Genomic DNA, 5000 nt, shown 5'->3' on the forward strand with positions numbered 1-5000 from the left:
GCTACCTTTTTACATAGAATTAGCATACAGGTAGTGTGTTCATGGGTAATAAATCAACTTTCACATGTAATGCAGTACAGAGAATATTGAGTCCTTCAAGAGGCATGAAAGAAAACCATTATTGTGTTGATTGTTCTCTCCACCTCCCTGCAACAGACACAGGATGGATGAATTAAAGTTATCCTACCAGACATAGGAGTCCTGAATGGGCCCACCAGTCTTATATATCTCGCCTGATCGAGCCTGATCGAGCGATGAGCGTGGTATCATGTTGCAAGTGGCTGCATGGCTTAGCTTACTAAATGCAAATGCATAAGAGTAATATTCTTAGCATTCCTAGAGCCTACGGCCACACCACACTGAATGCACCCGATCTCGACTGATCTCGGAAGTTAAGCAGTGTCAGGCCTAGTTAGTACCTGGATGGGAGACCGCCTGGGAATACCAGGTGCTGTAGGCTTTTTTGTGCTCCAAGTTCAGGAAGTGAGCCCTTTCTCAATTGCCTTTTAAAACTGCAAGGTCTAGCCGACTAGATGCTTAAAAGTACAAAACTCACTAGGCCCAGAGCCTACGGCCACACCACACTGAATGTGCCTGATCTCGTCTGATCTCAGAAGCTAAGCAGTGTCGGGCCTAGTTAGTACCTGGATGGAAGACCGCCTGGGAATACCAGGTGCTGTAGGCTTTTTTGTACTCCAAGTTCAGGAAGTGAGCCATTTCTCAATTGCCTTTCAAAACTGCAAGGTCTAGCCGACTAGATGCTTAAAAGTACAAAACTCACAAGAACCAGAGCCTACGGCCACACCACACTGAATGCGCCCGATCTCGTCTGATCTCGGAAGCTAAGCAGTGTCGGGCCTCGTTAGTACCTGGATGGGAGACCGCCTGGGAATACCAGGTGCTGTAGGCTTTTTTGTGCTCCAAGTTCAGGAAGTGAGCCATTTCTCAATTGCCTTTCAAAACTGCAAGGTCTAGCTGACTAGATGCTTAAAAGTACAAAACTCACTAGGCCCAGAGCCTACGGCCACACCACACTGATTGCGCCCGATCTCGTCTAATCTCGGAAGCTAAGCAGTGTCGGGCCTAGTTAGTACCTGGATGGGAGACCACCTGGGAATACCAGGTGCTGTAGGCTTTTTTGTGCTCCAAGTTCAGGAAGTGAGCCATTTCACAATTGCCTTTCAAAACTGCAAGGTCTAGCCGACTAGATGCTTAAAAGTACAAAACTCACTAGGCCCAGAGCCTACGGCCACACCACACTGAATGTGCCCGATCTCGGAAGCTAAGCAGGGTCAGGCCTAGTTAGTACCTGGATGGGAGACTGCCTGGGAATACCAGGTGCTGTAGGCTTTTTTGTGCTCCATGATTAGTAATTGCGCAACTTCTCAATTATTTTTCAAATTTGGTATGTTTCCAAAATAATTGTATCCCGTTTTATAGCGGAAATGTTGGACAACATCATGAGGGCTGGAGCTACCTTTTTACATAGAATTAGCATACAGGTAGTGTGTTCATGGGTAATAAATCGACTTTCACATGTAATGCAGTACAGAGAATATTGAGTCCTTCAAGAGGCATGAAAGAAAACCATTATTGTGTTGATTGTTCTCTCCACCTCCCTGCAACAGACACAGGATGGATGAATTAAAGTTATCCTACCAGACATAGGAGTCCTGAATGGGCCCACCAGTCTTATATATCTCGCCTGATCGAGCCTGATCGAGCGATGAGCGTGGTATCATGTTGCAAGTGGCTGCATGGCTTAGCTTACTAAATGCAAATGCATAAGAGTAATATTCTTAGCATTCCTAGAGCCTACGGCCACACCACACTGAATGCACCCGATCTCGTCTGATCTCGGAAGTTAAGCAGTGTCAGGCCTAGTTACTACCTGGATGGGAGACCACCTGGGAATACCAGGTGCTGTAGGCTTTTTTGTGCTCCAAGTTCAGGAAGTGAGCCCTTTCTCAATTGCCTTTTAAAACTGCAAGGTCTAGCCGACTAGATGCTTAAAAGTACAACACTCACTAGGCCCAGAGCCTACGGCCACACCACACTGAATGCGCCTGATCTCGTCTGATCTCAGAAGCTAAGCAGTGTCGGGCCTAGTTAGTACCTGGATGGGAGACCGCCTGGGAATACCAGGTGCTGTAGGCTTTTTTGTACTCCAAGTTCAGGAAGTGAGCCATTTCTCAATTGCCTTTCAAAACTGCAAGGTCTAGCCGACTAGATGCTTAAAAGTACAAAACTCACTAGGCCCAGAGCCTACGGCCACACCACACTGAATGCGCCCAATCTCGTCTGATCTCGGAAGCTAAGCAGTGTCGGGCCTAGTTAGTACCTGGATGGGAGACCACCTGGGAATACCAGGTGCTGTAGGCTTTTTTGTGCTCCAAGTTCAGGAAGTGAGCCATTTCACAATTGCCTTTCAAAACTACAAGGTCTAGCCGACTAGATGCTTAAAAGTACAAACTCACTAGGCCCAGAGCCTACGGCCACACCACACTGAATAATGCGCCCGATCTCGGAAGCTAAGCAGGGTCGGGCCTAGTTAGTACCTGGATGGGAGACCACCTGGGAATACCAGGTGCTGTAGGCTTTTTTGTGCTCCAAGTTCAGGAAGTGAGCCATTTCTCAATTGCCTTTCAAAACTGCAAGGTCTAGCCGACTAGATGCTTAAAAGTACAAAACTCACTAGGCCCAGAGCCTACGGCCACACCACACTGAATGCGCCCGATCTCGTCTGATCTCGGAAGCTAAGCAGTGTCGGGCCTAGTTAGTACCTGGATGGGAGACCACCTGGGAATACCAGGTGCTGTAGGCTTTTTTGTGCTCCAAGTTCAGGAAGTGAGCCATTTCTCAATTGCCTTTCAAAATTGCAAGGTCTAGCTGACTAGATGCTTAAAAGTACAAAACTCACTAGGCCCAGAGCCTACTGCCACACCACACTGATTGCGCCCGATCTCGTCTGATCTCGGAAGCTAAGCAGTGTCGGGCCTCGTTAGTACCTGGATGGGAGACCGCCTGGGAATACCAGGTGCTGTAGGCTTTTTTGTGCTCCAAGTTCAGGAAGTGAGCCATTTCTCAATTGCCTTTCAAAACTGCAAGGTCTAGCTGACTAGATGCTTAAAAGTACAAAACTCACTAGGCCCAGAGCCTACGGCCACACCACACTGATTGCGCCCGATCTCGTCTGATCTCGGAAGCTAAGCAGTGTCGGGCCTAGTTAGTACCTGGATGGGAGACCACCTGGGAATACCAGGTGCTGTAGGCTTTTTTGTGCTCCAAGTTCAGGAAGTGAGCCATTTCACAATTGCCTTTCAAAACTGCAAGGTCTAGCCGACTAGATGCTTAAAAGTACAAAACTCACTAGGCCCAGAGCCTACGGCCACACCACACTGAATGCGCCCGATCTCGGAAGCTAAGCAGGGTCAGGCCTAGTTAGTACCTGGATGGGAGACTGCCTGGGAATACCAGGTGCTGTAGGCTTTTTTGTGCTCCATGATTAGTAATTGCGCAACTTCTCAATTATTTTTCAAATTTGGTATGTTTCCAAAATAATTGTATCCCGTTTTATAGCGGAAATGTTGGACAACATCATGAGGGCTGGAGCTACCTTTTTACATAGAATTAGCATACAGGTAGTGTGTTCATGGGTAATAAATCGACTTTCACATGTAATGCAGTACAGAGAATATTGAGTCCTTCAAGAGGCATGAAAGAAAACCATTATTGTGTTGATTGTTCTCTCCACCTCCCTGCAACAGACACAGGATGGATGAATTAAAGTTATCCTACCAGACATAGGAGTCCTGAATGGGCCCACCAGTCTTATATATCTCGCCTGATCGAGCCTGATCGAGCGATGAGCGTGGTATCATGTTGCAAGTGGCTGCATGGCTTAGCTTACTAAATGCAAATGCATAAGAGTAATATTCTTAGCATTCCTAGAGCCTATGGCCACACCACACTGAATGCACCCGATCTCGTCTGATCTCGGAAGTTAAGCAGTGTTAGGCCTAGTTAGTACCTGGATGGGAGACCGCCTGGGAATACCAGGTGCTGTAGGCTTTTTTGTGCTCCAAGTTCAGGAAGTGAGCCCTTTCTCAATTGCCTTTCAAAACTGCAAGGTCTAGCCGACTAGATGCTTAAAAGTACAAAACTCACTAGGCCCAGAGCCTACGGCCACACCACACTGAATGCGCCTGATCTCGTCTGATCTCAGAAGCTAAGCAGTGTCGGGCCTAGTTAGTACCTGGATGGGAGACCGCCTGGGAATACCAGGTGCTGTAGGCTTTTTTGTACTCCAAGTTCAGGAAGTGAGCCATTTCTCAATTGCCTTTCAAAACTGCAAGGTCTAGCCGACTAGATGCTTAAAAGTACAAAACTCACAAGGCCCAGACCCTACGGCCACACCACACTGAATGCGCCCGATCTCGGAAGCTAAGCAGTGTCGGGCCTCGTTAGTATCTGGATGGGAGACCGCCTGGGAATACCAGGTGCTGTAGGCTTTTTTGTGCTCCAAGTTCAGGAAGTGAGCCCTTTCTCAATTGCCTTTTAAAACTGCAAGGTCTAGCCGACTAGATGCTTAAAAGTACAACACTCACTAGGCCCAGAGCCTACGGCCACACCACACTGAATGCGCCTGATCTCGTCTGATCTCAGAAGCTAAGCAGTGTCGGGCCTAGTTAGTACCTGGATGGGAGACCGCCTGGGAATACCAGGTGCTGTAGGCTTTTTTGTACTCCAAGTTCAGGAAGTGAGCCATTTCTCAATTGCCTTTCAAAACTGCAAGGTCTAGCCGACTAGATGCTTAAAAGTACAAAACTCACTAGGCCCAGAGCCTACGGCCACACCACACTGAATGCGCCCGATCTCGTCTGATCTCGGAAGCTAAGCAGTGTTGGGCCTAGTTAGTACCTGGATGGGAGACCACCTGGGAATACCAGGTGCTGTAGGCTTTTTTGTGCTCCAAGTTCAGGAAGTGAGCCATTTCACAA

At 47.9% G+C, this 5000-nt stretch overlaps 14 non-coding genes and 4 pseudogenes across 14 annotated transcripts; all 18 read left to right on the forward strand.

Moving 5' to 3' along the window:
* The first annotated feature begins 341 nt into the window (after window positions 1-341).
* On the forward strand, window positions 342-460 carry LOC138538703 (5S ribosomal RNA). The gene has a single exon (XR_011286792.1). It is a non-coding gene; the product is annotated as a 5S ribosomal RNA (ribosomal RNA).
* A 106-nt stretch (window positions 461-566) lies between these two features.
* LOC138539923 (5S ribosomal RNA) lies at window positions 567-685 on the forward strand. Its single transcript, XR_011287983.1, has one exon. It is a non-coding gene; the product is annotated as a 5S ribosomal RNA (ribosomal RNA).
* A 106-nt stretch (window positions 686-791) lies between these two features.
* Window positions 792-910, forward strand: LOC138550262 (5S ribosomal RNA). Its single transcript, XR_011294018.1, has one exon. It is a non-coding gene; the product is annotated as a 5S ribosomal RNA (ribosomal RNA).
* A 106-nt stretch (window positions 911-1016) lies between these two features.
* On the forward strand, window positions 1017-1135 carry LOC138540694 (5S ribosomal RNA). The gene has a single exon (XR_011288732.1). It is a non-coding gene; the product is annotated as a 5S ribosomal RNA (ribosomal RNA).
* Window positions 1136-1241: 106 nt separating this feature from the next.
* On the forward strand, window positions 1242-1350 carry LOC138546428 (5S ribosomal RNA; annotated as a pseudogene).
* A 463-nt stretch (window positions 1351-1813) lies between these two features.
* LOC138539228 (5S ribosomal RNA) lies at window positions 1814-1932 on the forward strand. Its single transcript, XR_011287302.1, has one exon. It is a non-coding gene; the product is annotated as a 5S ribosomal RNA (ribosomal RNA).
* Window positions 1933-2038: 106 nt separating this feature from the next.
* On the forward strand, window positions 2039-2157 carry LOC138541895 (5S ribosomal RNA). Its single transcript, XR_011289888.1, has one exon. It is a non-coding gene; the product is annotated as a 5S ribosomal RNA (ribosomal RNA).
* Window positions 2158-2263: 106 nt separating this feature from the next.
* LOC138537696 (5S ribosomal RNA) lies at window positions 2264-2382 on the forward strand. The gene has a single exon (XR_011285824.1). It is a non-coding gene; the product is annotated as a 5S ribosomal RNA (ribosomal RNA).
* A 105-nt stretch (window positions 2383-2487) lies between these two features.
* LOC138544335 (5S ribosomal RNA) lies at window positions 2488-2599 on the forward strand (annotated as a pseudogene).
* A 106-nt stretch (window positions 2600-2705) lies between these two features.
* On the forward strand, window positions 2706-2824 carry LOC138549555 (5S ribosomal RNA). The gene has a single exon (XR_011293335.1). It is a non-coding gene; the product is annotated as a 5S ribosomal RNA (ribosomal RNA).
* A 106-nt stretch (window positions 2825-2930) lies between these two features.
* LOC138541236 (5S ribosomal RNA) lies at window positions 2931-3049 on the forward strand. Its single transcript, XR_011289247.1, has one exon. It is a non-coding gene; the product is annotated as a 5S ribosomal RNA (ribosomal RNA).
* A 106-nt stretch (window positions 3050-3155) lies between these two features.
* Window positions 3156-3274, forward strand: LOC138547965 (5S ribosomal RNA). The gene has a single exon (XR_011291787.1). It is a non-coding gene; the product is annotated as a 5S ribosomal RNA (ribosomal RNA).
* Window positions 3275-3380: 106 nt separating this feature from the next.
* On the forward strand, window positions 3381-3489 carry LOC138545064 (5S ribosomal RNA; annotated as a pseudogene).
* A 463-nt stretch (window positions 3490-3952) lies between these two features.
* LOC138549491 (5S ribosomal RNA) lies at window positions 3953-4071 on the forward strand. Its single transcript, XR_011293274.1, has one exon. It is a non-coding gene; the product is annotated as a 5S ribosomal RNA (ribosomal RNA).
* Window positions 4072-4177: 106 nt separating this feature from the next.
* Window positions 4178-4296, forward strand: LOC138541906 (5S ribosomal RNA). The gene has a single exon (XR_011289899.1). It is a non-coding gene; the product is annotated as a 5S ribosomal RNA (ribosomal RNA).
* A 106-nt stretch (window positions 4297-4402) lies between these two features.
* LOC138544404 (5S ribosomal RNA) lies at window positions 4403-4511 on the forward strand (annotated as a pseudogene).
* Window positions 4512-4617: 106 nt separating this feature from the next.
* Window positions 4618-4736, forward strand: LOC138541918 (5S ribosomal RNA). Its single transcript, XR_011289910.1, has one exon. It is a non-coding gene; the product is annotated as a 5S ribosomal RNA (ribosomal RNA).
* A 106-nt stretch (window positions 4737-4842) lies between these two features.
* LOC138548598 (5S ribosomal RNA) lies at window positions 4843-4961 on the forward strand. Its single transcript, XR_011292393.1, has one exon. It is a non-coding gene; the product is annotated as a 5S ribosomal RNA (ribosomal RNA).
* Window positions 4962-5000: the final 39 nt, after the last annotated feature.

Source organism: Ambystoma mexicanum, unplaced genomic scaffold (genome assembly GCF_040938575.1).
Source record: "Ambystoma mexicanum isolate Mex_15411 unplaced genomic scaffold, UKY_AmexF1_1 Mex_scaf10, whole genome shotgun sequence".
Lineage (NCBI taxonomy): Eukaryota > Metazoa > Chordata > Amphibia > Caudata > Ambystomatidae > Ambystoma > Ambystoma mexicanum.